This window comes from Macrotis lagotis, chromosome X (genome assembly GCF_037893015.1).
Source record: "Macrotis lagotis isolate mMagLag1 chromosome X, bilby.v1.9.chrom.fasta, whole genome shotgun sequence".
Classification (NCBI taxonomy): Eukaryota; Metazoa; Chordata; class Mammalia; order Peramelemorphia; family Peramelidae; genus Macrotis; species Macrotis lagotis.
In genome coordinates, this window is record NC_133666.1 from 437,198,073 (window position 1) to 437,209,662 (window position 11,590).

The 11,590-nt window shown below is 34.4% G+C and overlaps 1 protein-coding gene across 2 annotated transcripts in view; it reads right to left on the bottom strand.

Annotated features, from left to right (window-relative positions):
• The window catches only part of DTNA (dystrobrevin alpha), a 499,301-nt gene that overhangs the window by 486,802 nt on the left and 909 nt on the right, over positions 1-11,590 (bottom strand). For both annotated transcript variants that reach the window (XM_074205354.1, XM_074205350.1), the window contains exon 2: positions 11,317-11,446. The gene's annotated coding sequence lies outside the window, so the exon portion shown is untranslated. The remainder of the gene's footprint in view (positions 1-11,316; positions 11,447-11,590) is intronic.

An 11,590-nucleotide genomic window follows, 5' to 3' on the forward strand; every position in this document is an offset into this window, starting at 1 on the left:
CCTAATGTGTGAAATATGTGGTTTCCTACAGTTGTATCTTCAGTCCTCTTCAATCCTCTTGTCTTCTTTCTCTATGCTCTCTCCCTTGACATTTTCATCCATGTATATTATTATATATTAATTTTTATGTATCTCTATCCTAATACCTTGAAATCTTTACCTCGAGCACCACACCTCTTTTAAACTCTAGCCCCATATTTGCAACTTCTTGATGTACATCTTTATCTACCTGAATGTGCTGGCAGTGAAAATTCAATTTGCCAAAAGCTAATCTCATTCTTTTTCCCCATTCTACCACTTTCAATCCATCCCCCCCACTATTTTTTAAAGTTATTCCTCTTGATCACACTTCTACTGTTGGTTTTCCTTCATTCTCCTAGGTACTCAATTTGAAACCTCAGAGACATGTTTAATTCATAACTAACTTAATTATTAATAGTTAACATTTGTCTAACCCTTTAAGGCTCACAAAGCCTTATACATGCTTGATCTATTTGGATCCTCACAATAATCCTGTGAGATGGATGCTATTATTATTATTATGCTCATTTTAAAAAAAATGAAGAAACCAAAGATTAGAAGTTGTGACTTGCTTTAGAATCAAAGATCACACAGTTTGTGACTGAGGCAAAATTTGAACTTGGGTCTTATCCCTTACATTTGATGAATCACCATATCCTGCTGATTGTTCCATTCTTACTGCTAACATCATAGCTCAGACCCTTACTGCTTTTTGCCTGCAATCATACTCCCAGGCTCTCTTCCTTCCAATCTACCTTATATATCACTTTCAGAATAAGATTATTTCAAGAGTATCTATGATCATATTAATTCTCTAATCAAAAAGTTTCATTGCTTCCTTATTTTCTACTGAATCAAATTGAAATTTGAGGTCTTATATTCAAGACCCTTTCATATTCTAGCCCCAATTTAACATTCTATCTTTATCCTCCAAATCACCTACATAACTATTACTAGATAATAGACAAATTGGATCGCATGTTAAGCTATCCACCTGCGTACCTTTTCACCTCCAAGTCTCTGTACTTTTTTCTCTATCTGAAATATCTTCATTTCCTATTTCCTGCTATTAAAATCCTATATATAATTCAGGTCCTGTATCAAGTACTATTTCCTTCATGAATGAATGAAGGATTCACTTAGCCAGTTGTGAACTCTCCTTTTCTCAGTACACTGCCCCCCCCCCCAGTTTAAACTTCTCTTAAGAGTATTTATCAAATTCTTAGAGTTTAAGATTTCTACTTAGATCGCTTCTCTTAGTACTTATATTTTGCTTTTATTAATGTTAAACTTCCCTCCATTAAACAGTATTGCTGTTGATATCATTATATAGTTGTTGTTCAATCCTTCAGTTGTGTCTGAGTCTTAGTGACCCAGAGGAGTTCTCCATAGGGTTTTCTTGGCAAAGATGCAGGGGTGACTTGTCATATTCTTTTCCATTGTGATCCCATTTTACAGATGAGGAACCCAGGCAAATAGGGATAAAGTGACTTGTCCAGAACCACACAAATAGTTTAAGTGTCTGAAACCAAATTTGAAATCAGATCTTCCTGACTCACACTTCCTGGACCAATAAATGACCTATATTTTTATATACCAAATCATCATCATAATACCTTCCTAGAATTGTAACATGTTTGCTGTTTTCAAGCTACATTATTATTGATGGATCTATCTCTTTTTTAAAACAAGTTGCCAAATTTGTGCAAAATAAACTATATAAAGTGACCTTTAAGCCCAAGGGTCAGCAAAGCCATGGATCAAATTTGGCATGCCACCTAGTTTTGTATGACCTAAGAGGTAAAAATGATATTTACATTTATAATTAAGTTCACATTTACTAAAATAATTATTAGTCTGTGAGCCATACAAAAAACAGACTGCAGTTTGCAGATCCTGTTATGGTCCACTTCTCTCAGTCTTCTGTGACTGTATTGACTATTTATGAACTGTGTTTCTGGATGTCCTTATGAAATTTATACTGATTTCCACGATATGCTTTTCTCATTTCAGCTTGCCAGAAACTCAATGCTTTAGAATCATGACCTCATTCAACTTTCACATAAATCTTTTTTTCTTCCTGTATAGCAGAAGTTTGCTAAGTAAATGTTTATGCTATTATTGTTCCTCTTAATGATGCATTTAGCATTTTTTTTTAGCATTGATAATTTTTGGTCTAAAACATAGTTGCTGGCTATTCATTCTTGTCATTTTAATCATTCAACTAACCCTTCATCCAAGAAAACTACTCTGATCTCTCTACCTATGCTTAAAGTAAGCTATTCATACTCAGATTTCTCCTAACATTTTTTGCCCCGATGTGTAATTATAATAGTCAATTTTGTATTATAGCAGTAATAGAAGCAAATATTTATGAAGTGATTTAAGGTTTGAAAATTACTTATGGACCTCTTTTCATTTTTACTTCAATACTGTAAACTCCTAGAGAATAGGTTCTGTGAGCTATTCTTCTTTGTATTTTCCACCTTAATCAGTGGTTATATTTAATTGAATTGAAAAAAGTATATTTTTCAAGTGATAAAGAATAAAACAATGAAGACAACTATTTAATCTAAAAGTTGATGGGCAAAAATATTCACTGGCACGAGAATGCTGAGGTCAGCCTGGATACCAAAAGATCATAAATTTAGACCAGAAGGGACTTTAATGGCTTTGTACTTCAATCCTTTCACTTTGTAGATGGGAGAAACAGAGGGCAAGAGAAATTAAGGAACTTGCCCAAACTCACAGAAGTGGCAAGGAGACACAATCTTTGACTCCAAATCCTGCAATCTTTCCAAGATCCCACATCAACTCTCTCAAAATTCTATAATCAAAGGAAAATAATCTATTTATTAGGCCAGAAAAAAAAAGGACAGATCATGACATCTTGAAAATTGTTTGGCAAGGCAGCAGATATGTGACACACTGCTAATATCATTTCAAATATCGAACTAAGTTTAAAGTTTAGAAAGAAACAAACAAGTGGGACGGCTAGATGGCACAGTGAGTCAGGAGTACCTGGGTTCAAATCCGACCTCAGACACTTAATAATTACCTAGCCGTGTGGCCTTGGGCAAGCCACTTAACCCCATTGCCTTGAAAAATCTAAAAAAAAAAAAAAGAAACAAACAAGTGTCTGATTTTATAGGCATGTTATAATTTGGATAATTGAAATAGCCTCTTAAATAGTTCCATTAAGCCTAAATGATGAAACTCAGAATTTGCTGAAAATTATGAATAAAATGTGAGTCATAGTTAAAATACAATTAAAAAATACAGGTTGGTTTCATTTTGTATTCAGTGTTCTAGAAATCTTTATTTATATGTTGAACAAACTAATGTTGGTGTTACAGAGATAGTTAACTGAAAAGTCACTCTTTTTTATTGTTAATAATACTAAAATAATATTTATCAGGTATCATTTCCTCATGTAATATCCCTGAACAACCTCATTTATATCAAATTTCAACAGCAAATATAAAGTAGAATCATCCTACAACTTCATAGAATCATAGATGTGATGGAAGAATTGTAGATGTTATAACTTTAGAGAGTAAAACTATTAAAATCCATTCATTTTGCTGAGGAAGAAAAACTGATACTCAAAGAGATCTTATGAATACTCAATGTCATATAGGTTATAAGTAGCATATATAATTTTTGAATCCAGATCCCGCTGGTCAAAGCCCAATTTTATTGAGACTAGTTTGTTTCTTACTTTAATTGAAACCATATTAAATATATTAAATTACAATTTTGGTTTAAATTGTCCTTTGCTTAGTCTTGTCAGAAGACATCAGGAAGCCATCCCAGATATTGCTTAAATATTATAGAAATTGGGAAGGTTCTGAAGCAAGGTTACTTATTTCCCATTATATTATGCTACAGCCAGTTTAGCAAGGAATAGCAAGATCTTGCTATTTGAGGATTTATTGGAAGATGTTATTAGAGATATACCCTAGAACACTCTTGTTCATTTTCATTTATTACTAGAAAGACAAGTCTGTTTTTATGAAATGTTGCTTTTGTCTTATAAAGATAATGCCGACTCTAATTTTCTTAAATGTAAGCATATTCAATGGCTAAGCAGTTTCTTATAATTACAGCAGTCTCAATCTTTAGTCATATTATGGAATGGAGACATTCCAGGAAAGTTGGATATAAATCAAATTTCTGTAAAGGAAATTCTAGTTTCTCATAATTTATTTGCCAATTTAGATTTCCAACAGTACACCAGGAATTAAGCAAACTGTGATACTTGCAGTGAATAATACTCTTCACTTAACAGTACAGATTCCCATTCAATAATTGAAGCCCTTTGTGGTACTATCTTGACTCTATATCCTTCCTTTTCTGAATGGGTACTTTATTGAGATCACTGTCTATGTGATAAAAAAAAAAACAGTTAAATTCTGTTCTAATGGGAAAAATAGACCTTTCAACTTGTAGATCAGAAAGAGATGTTGAATTAGATAATAAAAGACTAACTCAAAGAATACACAAGTCAATTTGGAAATGGGTGAGGAGGGAAATGATGGTACTAGTATTATTCTCCAATTATCTACACTTGACTTTGAGTTGCTTAATTTTTTTTTTATCAATGACTTGGATGAAAGCAAAGATAGCATGCTCATCAAATCATAGCTGACACAAAGCAGGGAAGAATAACCAACACTTCTGCTGACAAAGTCAGGATTCAAAAAGACTATGATAGCAGAACTGCATGCCAAATCTAATAATATAAAATTTAATAGATACAAATATATAATCTTTTATAAGTGGTTAAAAAAATCAACCTCCCAAATACAAGAAGGGAAATATAACAGTTTCTCTGCAAAAGTTCATGGGATCATCACCTTAGAGTTCTTCTATTCCAAAATTTCATTTTGCTGAAGAGGAAACTGACATCCAGAGAGGTTAACTGATCACAATGTTTATATAAATAGTAGGTGGTAAAGTCTAAATTTGAATGTAGAACCTCATACAGTACTCTTTTCCATAGACTGTTGCATTCCCTAAAAATCTGGGACTACAAACTCAGTAGAACTTAATGTGCTATGGGTAGGTAGTCAAACAAGGTAATTGAAACTAAGGTCATTTTAAGAGACAAATAGAATCCAGTGCTACGGAGGTGATTGTCATGCTATTCTTTGTCCTGGTTAAACTATTTTAGAGTATTTTACTCAATTATTGGGATCATATTTTAAGGTGGACGTGAATGAGCTAAAGGGGAGGTCCAGAGGAAGGGTCATAAAGCAGATCTAGAGGTCACATAGTACAGCCCTTTCAAATTCCAGATAAGGAAATCGAGGCCAAGGGAGGTCAAGTCACTTGCCCAAGGTCACACAGGTCATATTAATAATAGGAAGGTTTTGAAACAAGGCTACTTAATTATTTCACATGATATTATGCTTCAACCAGTTTCTCAAAGTATAGCAAAATCTTGCTATATAAGGATTAACAGGAAGAATTTTAATTGTTCAGTGTGGAGAAGCAAAAAATTAGGGAGTGATAGGAGAGCTGTCTTCAAATATCTGAAAGTCTTTCATATAAAAGATTGATTTGAGTGTCCCTAAAAGGAAAAATGAGGAAGAATAAATAAAGTCACAAATAGGAAGCTTGAAGCTTGAAGTTAGGAACAACTTGCTAAAAAAAATAGAGTGACCTATGAAGGGTAGTTAGTTCCTTGTCATTAAATATCATTAGCTATAGACAAGAAGACTAATTATTGGATATGTTGTAGAGAAAACTTGTTAGTGAATGAGTGAGGCTACATGATCTCTGAAATCCTTTTCAGCTCTGAGACTCTGATTCTAGAGGTGGATGCTAGGAGTTAGAAGGGATAGAGTTAGTTATGGTATTGATGATTTCATTAGTACAGGAAACTACAAAATGAATCAACCTCCTCTACCAATATATCTTAATTTTGGAAAGCTGCCCACCACAGTGAGATATCCAATAACTTGTTCAGAATCATAGTCTTCCGTGTTCATAGGCAGCTATCCTCTGTAAACTGAAGAAATTCTAAAAATAGGATCAAGGACTATATAGATAAGGAGCAAATATGGAGTGACTTTTCCATTTGTATTCCCAAGTTATTGAATGGATAATAAACGAAGTCACAAAACTGTATTAGATGAATTCACCTCAAATTCACATAACCTATCCCAATAGGGCCCTTATGTGTATATCTGACCGTATTCTTTCCCTGTTGCATAAACTCCAATGTTTCTTTTATTACATTTCAATTAAAATATGAACTCTTCTGTTTGTTCTTTAAAACCTTTTATTAGCAATCCCTAAGTTATCTTTCCAGTCTCATTATATACACTACTCTCCTGTTTCTCACAAACCGCTCTCAGTCTTTGCTATTCTCTAGGCATCATCTATTCATATCTAAAATGCATTTCCTTCTCACCCCACCAGCAAAAATCTGTCATTTTCAAGACAATGGAAGTATTTTACTGATCAGTAGATCAGGAAACTGTTAATTCTTTCCTTCCTAAACATCTTGTATTGAACTATTTTGCATTAATTTTATTCTTTATATATATATATATATATATATATGCATGTGTGTGTGTATATCTCTGTATACATGCTGTCTCTTCAAATATGAACTCTTAGATTAGGAATTGCTTCACTTTTTGGTTCACTTGATTGATTTATACTCTTACCAGTTTTTCTCTGCTTCTTACTAAGCTTAACTCATCCTCCCACCTTTATATTTAAAAAAAAAAAACCCTGCTCTTTTGTATCCCAGAATCCCATATTCATTCCCTATCTATGAAGTATTTCAATAATATGTCTTGAAGTATTTATTGACCTGAAGTAACAGCCAGAGAAAGACAAAGAGTTTTTTAACTGAGAGAAAAAAATTGTTTTAAAGTCCAAAAGGGGAAAATTAAAAGAGAGAACTTATTAAGAGGAAGGATAGAAATAAACCATATCAAGTATTGAATGATAAATTGCCACTGGGGGAAGGTTAATACCAGAATTAAATAAGAGAATTCAAGTAATATAGAAAGTGAAGGTGGGGATCATAGCATCATATATTCATAGACTCTTGGAGCCTCAAGAAACCCTAGAGATTGTCCACTCTATTACATTACCTGAATAGGAAGTCCTAGTAAAGCATTTCCAACAAATTACCATCCAGTCTGTTAGAAGGTCTCCAGTGACTAGGACCTCATTTCCTCTGAAGGCAACCAATTTCACTTTAGTTGTAGTTGTTAGAATATCCCGCTCACCCCAACCACCTTTAATGAGCTAAAATCAAACCCCTTGCAACATTTACCTGCTCCTTCTTCTGGCTTCTGGGAGAAAATAGATCAAGCCCTCTTCAATAAGATAACCCATCAATTATTTGAAATTAAATAAGTTCTTTCTGAATCTCTTCTTCTCTAGCTATGGTTTCAAATCCCATGACCCTTCTGATGACCTTTCTTTGAACATGCTTCACATTACCATTGTCTTGTCCAGAGCAATAATAAGATATGTTTAGAAAAGAGTATAACGTATATTATCAACCCCTACTTCTATAATATGTTTGTAGTATTGGTTGCTTTTTTAAAAAGTCATACCTCATTGTTGTTGCACAGTGACTTACCAATCAACTAAAATAATAGTAAATTGCAAATAAATATGTAGTCTTAGGGTTTGTAAAATAATTTAACTACATTATATAATTTAAGTTTTTCAGTCATACCTTATCTAAGTATGGAAGGAACACTGGGTGCTCAAGCCCTCTTTTAGAAAAAATCATTTTTTGCTATAGTTCTACTAAGCTGAAGAGGCTTTGAGAATGGGTTCATTGATGGGAATTTTGATTTTCTAAGCTAAGTTCAGAAGATGTCATCACCAAGCTGGTTACCAGGTGATTTTTTTTTCAGTCATCACAACTCTTAAAACCATTTAAGTCATAGAGAGGTTGCAATCTGTGTTGATGGGAGGAATATTTGCATCAGTAAAAATACAGAACTTTGGAGCATAGATATTACTGACAATACTTGGAGGTAGATAGTACAAGTGGCATTATCTCCATTTTGTAAATAAGAAAACTGAAACCAATTGAGGTTAAAAGATTTTCTAGCTAATAAGAGAGCAAAGACTCTAACCCAATCTAATGCTTTTGTTAGTTCTTTTTGTAATTCTGAAGGGCTGGAAACCATGGGGAAACCTACTGATTAGGTAATGACTGGACAAATAATGTATATGATTGAAATGGAATACTACTCTGTCATAATCAATGATTAAATTTTTGGTATAGAAAAACATTAGGAGACCTCTATGAGCAAATGCTAAGTGAAGAAGGAAGAACCAAAAGAATAGTAATAGTAGCATTTTAAAGGAAAATAAAATTTAAAAGATCTAAGATCTCTGATCAATGTAGTGACTATGATTTCAGAGGATTAATGATGATCTAGGCTAAGACATAGAGAGAGAGAGAGAGAGAGAGAGAGAGAGAGAGAGATTAAATTCAAGATGAAGGAGACATGCTTTTTTGGACATGGACAATATGGAAATTCAGTTTGTCTGAATATGTACAATTGGTACAAGAGTATTTTTTTAATCTGTGGAGGTGAGAGGGAAGGAAAATTCATGTTAATTGAAAAATATTTATGTACACATCTTTATATATTTGAATGTACACATATACATGCTTTGAATACATCTATACAATACATTTTATGTATACATATACATTTAGATATGTACTCATATATGTATGTATATATTTATGTATACATAGATATACATACATACCTGAAACTTTGCTGTTTTAATGAAGGTCAATAATTATTTATTAAAACATCTTTAAATATTTGTTAATTTCTAAATAGCAAAAATATGTGTAGGTCATGACACATATGACTATTATGAGAACACGTGTAATTTGTAGGAATCACTGAACTTTGAAAAGAAATTAAGCCTAAATTACACTATAAAGCAAAAGCCATCAACTGATAACTTGGGGCAAATTATAGTCATTTGTTTATTGTGTATATTTTTCTCAGAAGGGTGAATGCAAACTTATTTCCTTTTTGTTGATATTCATATAAACAGCAATTACATAATTATTTAAATTTTGCAAAATAATTTCCCATTTACTATGTCATTTGAGCCTCACAACAGCTCTGTTTGATAAGTACTATTATTATGTCCATTTTACAGATGAGGAAAGTGGGATTTAGAGAAGTTAGAATTGCTAAGAGTAATACAGTTAGTGTCTGAGGCAGAATTCTAATTCACATCTTCTTGATTCTAAAACAGTGGTAAGGATGAATAGCTTTAATAGAACTTTAAACAAATATGCCAATATTTTTCATAGGATTTATTGCTAATAATTTCATATGCTTCAAGCTCAAAAGTTTCATGGAATTGAGAGCAAGAAGAGGTTTTAGGAGGTATCTAATGAACCACTCTCAATATAGAGATAAAGGAAATAAGACACAGAAAATTTATATAACTTGTCCAAGGTCACACAGATAGTAAGCATCAACTCGTGGTTTCAAATCCAGGACCTTTACTCTAGAACTAGTGTTAACTCTACTACACTTTAAGAAAGAAAAAATGCCCTTTATGGAAGTCAAATTTATTGCCCTGGTATTATTAACACTACACTTAAGCCACTAAACTAATCTGTAATTCAACTTCATGTGGTGTGAGATTGGATATATCTATATCATGTTCAGTTTAGAATAAGGAAATCTCATCAAACCTGTGGGCTTTAAAAATAGTTTCAAACAGTTGGGGGAAAGGCACATTTATTTATTTGAAAAAAATCCCTTGCAAAATGAATAAGGTTAAAGGAGACATTTAGTCAATTAAACAGATAATACCATGATTCCATGGTAAGCTCAGCTGAATAGTAATTAGTCATATAAAAACATCTTGTTAAGAAATTATATTATGGCACATCTAAGATTAACAGGACTATTTAGGTCATTTTTTACAAATGAAAGTTTTAGAATATTTTATTCTTCATTATTTAATTGCTTTGAATACACCTATACAATGCAATATAAATCAATGCACATGTACAAAAATATATAGCCAAGTTTTTAATCATAAAAGAGAATAATTCTAAAAAATCTACCCAAACCCTTGCCACTATGACTGGATTAAATATAATTTAAACAGCTTGGAACTACAGCCAAATCCAAAGATATGTAAGACTGTATTGTGAAGAAAACGACTGCCAAATTGTAAGTCAGGAACAGATTGGTGACTTAACTTTAAAATTAGTTCTAAAGTGTTGATTCAGTAGTTTGCCTCATAATAACCTGTTGTTTCAACACCTTCCTCTAAATACTACAGCAGAACAAGAATTGCACAAAACTCTGTTAAAATATGAAAGCGTGGACCTTGTGTAGTTTCATGAGCACCTTGACTATAACTAATGATACTGCCTTGTAGAGGAACTATAGGGAGCAGCTAAATCACTCGGTATTAAGAATGATGTACAAAACTCGTGTACTGAGGTAAAAGCATGTTTCATTAGTCAGATAAAGTCCAGATCTATAAGACACCTGCATTTATTGCGCCCAGTTTTATAAATGCAATGGCAAGGAACAAACATACTCATTAAAAAAAAAAAAAAACTTTTCAAGGGCAGCAACTTTACTTCGACAAAGTCCAACAACTCGTGTGTAGATCAATGAAAAAAAGCCTATATTCCTGCAGACCAATGCTTGACCTAGGTCAAGACCTACCACCTCTCCTTGGAGTTCTACTGTGACCTCTCCAGCAAAGCTCTGCTGAAGGGAAAGATGCTTTACTCTCCGGTCCCAGCCAAGTAGCACTTAAGCAGAAACGAAGATGTCAGTGAGGAAGCCCCTCCTCCTCCTCCTCCTGGCCAGTCATGTCCCTCTGCTATGGGTCTTTTGAAAGACATCTTTTTACTTCCACTCAGAAAATAAGAATGAACCAACATAAATAATGCTTTTTTTCTCTCTCTTCTTCTCTCTCTTCCTCCCTTCAGCAGAAAACTCTGAAGTGGGTAACAGACTGTAGAAACTGAACGCCTCGACGACCCCTACTTTTGCCCTCTTAGCCATCTGCCTTGACACCACGGTCCACTGAAACACTGGGAGCCACTGCTGCTGGGGAAATAAACTCATCTAGTGTTTCCTGGTAAACAGTCCTCAGTCAGTTTTCCTAAGTGGGGAACATCCCTCCGTGGGGGCTTGGGGACCCCGACTCCCAAGCAGCCCTCCCTCCTGCCTAACCACGACGAAGGAGAGACGCCAAAACAGGAATAGAAGAATGAGGAAAGGATTTGGTGGCTACCTCCAGAGCTGCTCCCTCGCTGCCTCTCTTGGCGGTGGCCGGTGCCACTGCCGCCGCCGCCGCCGCCGCCGCCGGGAGGGCTGTCTGGGTGCTCGCTGCTGCCACTGGGCGCTGATCAGCTGATATTTACCTGTGAGGTAATGCACACTCCGTAAGGTCATCATCATGCAGCAGCCCCTACCGAAGCCAGCCTGGTGCGGAGTCCGGGAGCTCCGGGGAGAGCCCGGCTCGCGCTGCCCACGCTGCCCACGTTGCTCCCGGCTACTGGCCCTGG